This window comes from Populus euphratica, unplaced genomic scaffold, assembly GCF_000495115.2.
Source record: "Populus euphratica unplaced genomic scaffold, PopEup_1.0 scaffold103.1, whole genome shotgun sequence".
In the NCBI taxonomy this organism is placed as follows: Eukaryota; Viridiplantae; Streptophyta; class Magnoliopsida; order Malpighiales; family Salicaceae; genus Populus; species Populus euphratica.
This window is the reverse complement of record NW_011499891.1, coordinates 450332-460339: the sequence shown is the minus strand read 5'-3', so window position 1 is coordinate 460339 and position 10008 is coordinate 450332.

Below are 10008 nucleotides of genomic sequence, written 5' to 3'. Positions count from 1 at the left end.
TACAGCTGTTGCTAAAAAGTTTTTGGTAATTTTTATTGTATAAAAAAATAGAGTATTATACAAAAAATATAATAAAACAATGACAATGACAAGAAGGAAAAAAAAAGGGGAGTGAAACAGCACGCTGGATACACGCAATTCCACATCACTCATGCGTAGGTGGCCTATATTTTCAGTCCTGTATTTTCAATGATTTGTCACTTTGGCCCTTATAGTTTGGATTTTGTGAATATCATCCCTGATGTTTCTAGAATTTTACTATGCAGCCCCTAAATGTTAAACACCCAACTGCAAGAGCGAATTTTGAATCACTTCCTCGAATTAATTTGTTCGAAGCTTACAAGCATATTTTTGGTATTATCACATGGACGAGGGTGTGTGTGTGTGTGTGTGTGTGAGGGGGAGAGAGAGAGAGAGAAGAGAGCATGAAAAAAGTGGATTTGTCACTAAGATCCATTATGTTGGTCAGGGACTATATTGAAACATTCTAAAAACGTTAGGGTTGATGTTGGTAAGTGTAAATTGTAACTGCCGAAAGGGGACGAACTCCTCCGCTGTCCAGCTTTCGTGTTTTTTTTTTTTCTTTTAATTATATATAGTTATTCAATTTGGTTTATTTACAAATAAATATAATAATTTATTAAACTAAAATCTGAATTAAATTGAGTTTTTTTAAAAAAAATTATATTAAAAAACCATCTATAAATTATTAAATAAAATCTTAATATATAATTTATAACTAGTTGGACTTGAAACTTGGATAAATTTATATTATTTTATTTTTTATTTTTTATCAAGTAAATAATAATAGAAATATTTTAATTTATGATTGTTTTATTATTAAGATTTTCATATTATATTAAAAAATTATTTTAATTTAATAATTTAAATTATTAGATAAAATTTTAAGATATAATTTATATTATTTTAAGGTATTATTATTTTATTAAAAAACTTAATAAATTTTGACTGATTGGCCATCAAAAAAGCTGATCACCCCAGCTCATAAATCATGGATAGAACTAGAACATCCGGATTAAAGATTCCTAGCACAAGATTTAAACTAATCAGATCATTAAATCGATCGTAACAGTCATTCTGATCATATCCAACCATATTTTTTCATGACACAGTGCAATAATTATCAAGCACATCCAAGAGTGACGTTGGGGCCGCAAGCTAGCAGGTGAGAAATACAAGACAATGACACAGTCTTGAAAGGCAAAAACCAGTGGCTCTTCTAAAAACAAGTGGCAAAAAACAGGGGGGAGGGCAGGCTTTCTTTTTCCTCTCGCAGATAGAAAGGAAGAGTATATATTAATGCTTTTGGTTTTTGTTTTTGTTTTTGTCAGGCTTTATTGTATTTTGTCTATATTTGGCGTATACGCTACAGAAGCGTGAGTATTGACAGCACAAGCAAGAAGACAGATGCCCATGGTGATCAATCATGGAGTTATTAGATATTTAGATCTCCAGAAAGCTTGCTAACGTTCACGTTGCGGTCCATGATTCTATGATTTTCTTAAGTTAGTCCATGATTATCTTATCTCTGATCCTCGATCCTTATCTTCAAATAGTGACCGCAGCTTCTGAGTAGAGAATGGGGTGTTCATATTCAATAGTTTGATTTGTCTTGAGGATATATACTAGGTTTGCAGATTGGCTTGTGAATCAAGGCTTGTTCGCTTCAATTGGAGTGCATTGTTTTGATTCCTCGCCTATAAGAATTATTGATAAGAGCAAGGGGTTGCTGTTCTTTGTCTCTGTGCTTTGTTGTCCTTTTTTTTTTGAACATTTATCACTTTAATTTAACAAAAATAAATTAAAAAATTATTATTAAATAGAAACTACCCCTACGAACAAAGACTTAAGAAATTTGCAATTGATTATCTCATTGAAAGCAAGAACATCTATGATTAATTATCTCCTTGTTAAAAAAACACCAGCAAAAAGTTAATATGTAGTGAGCATGCATGACTTTCATGCCCAAGGAAGAATATATATATATATATTAGTTTGTTTATCTAGACTCTATCATTAAACCCATTATAAAAAGTAAATCTTTAGAAATTAACTTGAATTTTTGTCAATTATATATGAAAAAGTAGTATGACTCAATGTTCAACAAATTTAATATTAAATAATAAATTATCATTAAGCATTACTATTTTTATTATCATTATTATTATTATTTAACATTACTATTTTTATTATTATTTTATTATTATTGTTATCATCATAATTATTACTATTATTACTATTAGAATCGTTATTGGTGCTTTTACTATTACTAATATTATTTTTATTTTTATTTTTATTATCACTATTATTATTATCATAATCACTACTATTATTATTATGATAAATTATTATTATTACCACTACTATTATTATTATAATAAATTATTATTATTAATATAGTTACTGTTACAATTATTAGCAACACTATTATTATTATTATTATTATATCAACGGTTCATATGCAAATATTCTTCTCTTTGCTCTTTAAAAATACAAGATTTTCGAGGCTTAAAGCCACAGTACATGGAACAGACAAGACGAAATGCAAGTAAATCCATGAATATGCTTCAGGTAATGGAATGAGAACAGGAAAATTTCCATGATAAGAATATTAATCTTTAATCAAATTCATTAGTTCAAATTCACTGATAGCAAAAAATAAGTTTTGTTTGTCATTTCAAATCCTCCACTTCTCCTCTGTCTAGCAAATAAAAACTAGCCAAACTAAAACAGAAACATCCATGAATTTCACCACCAATACTAGCGTGACTTTCGCACAGTTGAATTACTAATATCTGCATTAATTAAATATCTCAAATGTCATTAGAAAAGGAGTCCAAAAATAAAAAAGAAAATTTCAAACCAGCAGCCTCGAGATATATATATTATAATTTGTGCTTGAAAATAACTTTTAACTGGTTACAATGAAATGATTCCTTGTAGAAATAGGGAAGTGGAACACATTGACAAAACTTTAATTCAATTTAATAACCACATTAAAAGTTCATCTGTTTTCATCATCAAATTTGTTTAACTTATCAAGACTTTTATATATATATAGTGTTTCATGTTAAAAAATCATTTTTATTTAATAGTTTAAGTTTTTAAATGATATCTCAAAATATAATATATATTATTTTTTTAATATATCTCTTTAAGGAAAATCTTTTGAGTTTGAGAAATTTGGACAAACTTATATTACTTTATATTTAATTTTTATTAAATAAATAAGAATAATAAGAATCTAATTTTTAACTACTTTGATTATTAAAATTCTAATATTATACAAGAATTATCTTTACCCAATAACTTAAGTATTTAAATAAGTTTCCAAGGTATAATATATATTATTATATAATATTTCATATGTCTATTAAATATTTTGCTCCATCTCAAAGCTTAACAAAAAAAAAATATTATGACATCATTTATTGTGACATAAATTTAGTTTTTATCTTTCCAAAATAAATTATAAAAAAATGGCTAAATTAACTAGCTAAGTGGTGTAACCGGTTTTCTATATAATAACGATGGCTTTCAAGCAACTACTTAGCAGATCTTGTATGAACGTTGAAGCAATTTAGCATACGGTTCACCTGATTTGTTTTGTTCGTTTATAATAACAGTGCTCAAATATTAATTATACATCAACCCATTTGCTTACCAAATCTTCTCTCTCTGCTCCTCAAACATTAAAAAATAAATTATATTCTCTTTTTTTCTTTTTGTTTCTTGAAAAAATTAAAACACAAAATTTTCACGTAGCTACAGTCATAGTACAATGAAGTGATCCAAGAAGCGCCAAGCAATCCCATATATTACTCCAGTACGTAATGGAACTTCTACTTTTTTCAAATTCATTTGGCCAATCTGATAAATCAATGTAGAAAAGTAAGCAAACAAATTATTTATTAATGCCATTTCACGAAATTCTGAAGTTTCCTGATTTAGCAAATAATAACTAGAGAAAAAAACACTCTATGATGATATTTTATGCTATTTAACGACGACTTTAACATCTTATTTTCTTGCGCAGCAATAAATCTTTTATAGACGTACCCAAAGTTATTAAATCAAACTTAATTTTAAGATTGACTTACAAGTTAAATGAATTAATTCATATTTTCCGTGTTAATTTAAAAGAATAATATTTTAAGATTTTTTAAAAAATCAAATTAAATCAATCAAGTAGCAAGTTGATATGTGGGATTGATCAAGCTACACCAAATTAATTGTTATTTAAAATCTAATATATATCAAAAATAAATTAATAAATCATCAAGATAACCTCCTCGTTCAAGTTTAATAATACCGGCTGCATGTATTACAAATTCGATCCCTGATAAAAGATTTTCAGATGATACAAAACAAAAAAGCCATAAATAAGAGTACCCTTGCTGAGTTTACCGATGGAAGCTTAGCTCAATGGTTATAATAATGCCCCCCGCCATTAATTATACGCCGCTAGTTATTGCTACAGGGCAATATTTGTAAGATCATGCAATGCCAAATCCTTGACTGGTGCTGATCTTCTGTCTAGCAAAGAATGAGTATATCTATTCAAGCCAAACCAGAAACATGAATGGATCGAGTTCACCACTCACTCACAGGAATCTCTTTCTTTCTTTCTTTCATGCATGCATATATTAATTCATAAGTTGAAACCACTACATAAAATGAAATCATAGTTCTTGGAAAATTAGCAGAATTTGAATAAAAATATCATTTGGTACATTTCCTTTGTACGATTTGTTGGCCACCAATTTGATCCTTTTCTTCTGATTTGGTGTTGTATTAATATCAAAGAAGAAAATGATGGGAATCTGGCTAATTTTTGACTATGTACATTAGCACTGGATTAATTTATTTGAATTAATTTAGGTGTTGGTGAGGAAAGAATATTATATATTAGATGGCTAATCCTGACTTTAACAACACCAAACACTGGACTGTTATCCTGCAGATTCATGTTAGGTCTGCTATAACACTTTCTTTATATGTTTTTTTTTAAAAAAAAGCCATATATTTTTTTTCTCCCAATACCCAACTTCATCCCTCTAAGGAACCACTAGCTTTGGTCTCGGAGCTTCTCCGTAGATATTTTTGTGCAGAAAATAATATTCAAGTGTGTTTTCAAATAGACTGAGTTATAGGTGCGATGTTTGGCATCCTTTTATAATGCAAAACACTGCAATGTTTATTGTGCATGTCTTTTCATACTCTCTGGTCTTTCTAGCATAGTTTTTAGATTTTATATTTGGATCATGGAATTGTATTTATGTCATATTTTTTAATTCCTAACCAAAAAAACATTAGGCGTGTACATTTCGACAATAAAAAAAATATTAATCTTGATATTACTAGGGTTTTTTTAAACAACATAGTTTAATGTTGGTCATTTAAGCTTTAAATTATGTAAAAAGAAGTATATAAAAATACAATGTATTTTGATTTAATTTTGAACTTTTTGATTAATTAGAATGTGTGTTAGGGTTGAAAATAAAGTCATAATAGTTTATATGATGTGATTTTTTATATTATTTTTAGATGCAAACATATAAAAAATATATTGAGTTTTGAAGGTCAACAAACTGGGAGGTTGATTTTTCAAACAATGAGAATAATATATTTAATGAGAATAATATATCCATTTTTAATTTTTTTAATTTATGATTTTTTAATTGAGTTTTTTTATTTTATTTTTTATGAAATCACATAAAAATTATCAAAATATAATATATATATATTTTTTTTATCAAAACTTGCCTTTTAAATTATGATAAGTTTTTATATAAAAAAAACTATGATACGATAAAAAGAAAAAAAAAATGAATGAAGATATGCATTAATTAACTGGAGAAGATAGCACTAACTAAAGAAAAATTTGGCGAAAACTCGTCAGATTAAAACTGTTTGTCCAACACAATAGTATCTAGCTAGATAGTTAATTTCTTGAAAAAAAAAGAGAGATTTTTTCATGTCAAAGACGTATTATTCCTTACTTTATCATTAAAAAAAATTGATTTTCATGTACCATTATGAAATTACTATGTAAATAAAGTAAAGCAAACTGTGCATATTAAAAAAATTTTCGATTTTGGATAAAAAATAAAGAATAAAAAAACACAATTAATTTATTTTCATCTACTCCTACAAAGTATTCATAGATTAAAATAACAATCCGTAGCATAGCATGGTTAATCAGACTAGTTAGATCCTAATTTTGTAATGGCGAGATTCACGATTCATTACTGGTGGAGGAGATATACACTTAGCTAATTGATCGAGACTCTAATTTGAAATTCATAATGAAACAATAGCAACAAGAACAATGGCTAGTGAGAGATCAATGCCATGTATATATGACCTAATCTACAGAGAGGTAAATGGGCTGAAGTGATCTTCTTATTCGAGCACTTAGACTGATCAGAGGCCTAACAGCTACTAAATTTGATTACCAGGCTGATCCAGCAATGCAATAAAGGCATTGAAGGTCATCACAGCTGAAACTTGGGTTGATAGAATAAAATAAATCCAGTGGCCAAGTTCAATGCTTGTGCAATGTCGACACAAAAGTTTTTTTATTTTGTTCTAGCGGTGTTTTTGGATAATAATAATAATTTTTAAAAATATGTTAAAATTTTTGTTTTATTTTTAAAAAAATTATTTTTAATATCAACCTATTAAAATATAAAAAAATATTTATTTAAAAATATAAAAAATAATTATTTTTTAAAAACATTTTTAAAACATAAAAACAAACAATTTTTTACTCCTATACCTCATTAAAGTTTAATTTCTTCCTGTTTGAAATCAACCCTGCTTATTTTTCCAGAATATTAATAGCAAATGCTATATATATATATATATATATATATATATATATTATATATATGTGTGTGTGTGTCAATGCAAGTCAAGACGTTTTTAATTGTAAGTCTGAGCCTTACCCCATGTATTGGCTGCGTTTTCTTGTTAAAAAATTTATGGTACTCAAACTATAAATTATCAAATCTTATAAATTACAGCTTGATAGGAAATATTAAATCCTTAACACCAGCACACATTTTAAAGGAATATATTTATATTTATATTAACACTTAAATTAAAGATCTCGTGAATGCATTTAATTCGAACATGAATATGTTATTTTTTGAAGAAATAATTATATTAATACATGTATAGTAAAAATGAGATAAAAAGAAAAGACTCCCCCGAGTTTTTTGAAGAAATAATTATATTAATACATGTATATGTTATTTTTTGGTTCTTTACACACGAATACGTAACATATTCTGTACTTACTAGCAAGTATGTGCCTTTCAGCTATGGAAATGAAGAGAAGATCAATGAAATCAAAATTGAGCTTAGAAACGAGGCTGTTTTTAGCCATTTCATGTTTTTTCTTTTTTTGAAAAAAATAATTGGTTGCTAGTTGATTCTCTTTGCAGTGGGTATGACATCCGATGATAACCCAACCCAGTTGATTTAAAAAACTTGAGATTTGAACTCTAGATTTGATCTGGGTTTTTAGTTGAATTATACACTTAATTACATTAATTTGATAAAACTTGAAACTAAAAATTCGGAGCATATGATGATTTACAATAATTAGATGGAAATCTCTCCTAGAGAGAACATATAAATAATTTATTTTTATGAATAAATATAACAAATCTAGGCTCTAGAGAAGATTTCATTGCGTTAAACTAGAATAGTAACTTAAAATAGTAACAACAAGAGATCCGATCTTTGAATCATTTTTCAAATGTTTTTAGATGATTTTACAAGTATTTTTTAAAAATTTATTTTATCACTCATTGAACTGTTGAATTTCACAAAACTTTTGATTACAAAGTTTATTATTATAATACAAATAAATTTATAATATATAAAATTATTATACTCTTAAAGTTAAGAAGTAAAAAAAGTTAGAGAGTCTTTATTGAATATTCATGAGATTGGAGTAATAATAACTTTAACTCGATGATGAGTTTCTTTTATTCTGGAGAGGCTGATGCAACATAATTTTTAAAAGAATTTATTTGTTTTTTTAATTGTTTTTATTTTTATTTATTATAGAAAAATATTTATTCTTTCTATTTAGTTTAAAAATTTTATTTAGTTTAGGTCTAAAACAAATACAAATATGGTTATTTGGTTTATATTCCAGGAGATTACTTGAAAAAAAATTCAAGAGTAAAATTTTAAAATTAAAGTTTTATGAATTTTATTTTTATTATGTTGTGGCTCTCATTTTTCAATTGGCCCTATTAATCATATTTTTAAAACAAATTTTCTAACAAGGTGTTTGAAGGGAAATATCTTTTCTACACCTTAGTAAACCAGCCATGCCTTCACTGAAACTATCATCCACGTTGATATCTATAATGGAACTTTTATGCAAATCAATCTTCATGCCTAAACGAAGCTCAAAACACATCAAAATCCTTTTTATATTAAGCGAGCTGTCCTGATCATCCATGCTGAAAATCACTATATCATTAGCATATTGGAGACGGGTAAATGTTCGACCATGTCCCAAGGAGATACCAGTAAAGAATCCGCCATCCTCAGCTCTCTCAGTAAGAACAGACAAGCCTTCTGAATTCACTAAGCTAATTGGTCTGAATTCCGAAAAAGTAACAGCATCCTTCTCCTTTGAAATCAAACTAATATAGGCATCATTGATTCTTCTTGGTGAAATTCTCTTTCTGGAAAATCTCGAAGCCTGATAAAAAAGGTCTCCACTGAAAAAATTCCAAGCCCGTTTGTGGAAAATGAAGTTATAACATGAGGTCCTGGAGCTATAGAACAATCACAGCTCCGTACAGTAGCGTCATTTCATTTAAAGACACTTTCCTCCAAGAAACCATCCGAGAGACTGCTGAGCTTTCTGAAATCGTGTCCTCCAATACTCAGTCTCGCAATTTTCGGTTGAAGACAGACCTGAGAAGAAATTAACTGCTTTGGCCTTGAGTTCTGTAGGGTCAGTTATCAAACCGCCATTGGATTAAATCCTCTCTACAAAATTTCTTCTTCCCCGATTAGTTGCTGGTGGCTGGAAAAATCTAGTATTATGATCACCCAATTTTACACCAAGTACGTAGCTCTAGACTTCTGACGCCACAAAGATTCCAACCTTTAGCTAATGCTCCACATCTTCGCGGCCAACTATCTGTATGTGTTCTTCTCCTTTTTGGATAATCCTTGTCCTTCTTTGATGATGTCTAGGCCATGGATTTGTCCTTCCTCCTCCATTAGCTGATGTTCCAAATTATCAAATGAAGAGGCATTCCATTGCCACAGCTATACTCTCAGTTTGCTCAGTTTTCTGACCACTCTGTATTGATTTGGCTCTGTCAACCACACATCTTCCCACCTACGCTTAGAAATTCGTAATGAATTTGGATAATCCCACCAATAGTCTAATAATCTTAAAGGTCGTAATCCCCAGTTGACTAAGTTTCTTCTCATCAGAATAGGGCAATGGCCAGAAAGCCCTCTCTTAAGACGTGTTACACAAAGGAAGAGAACTGAAGAAGCCATTCTAACTTGCAGAAGTCCTATCAATCCTGCTCATAGAGTCACCGTCTCCTAGTCAAAGGCAACTCTATGAAGTTGCAGACATGCAAAAATCTCTCTATGAACTCGAGCCAGTATTGTGCAGAAAACCACCACTTGTGTCTTCGGGCTGCAAGGTTTCATTAAAATCTCCTATCAATACCCAAGGAACACCCTAGGCACACCTTAACATGGTTAATTCTTTTACAGTATGTCAAAATGTAAAGAATATTACAGAAAACAAGTTTAATTCTAACACAATTTTCATTATTTTTATTTTTCTCCAAATAAAAAACAACATAATATGATCATATTTTCTAGTTTTCTAAGTTGGAATAATATTCTAAAACTTAAAAAAATGAACATGTTATTTTTATTTTTTATTGGAATAAAAAAAACTGGGGAAAAAAAAAAGAAAACTGG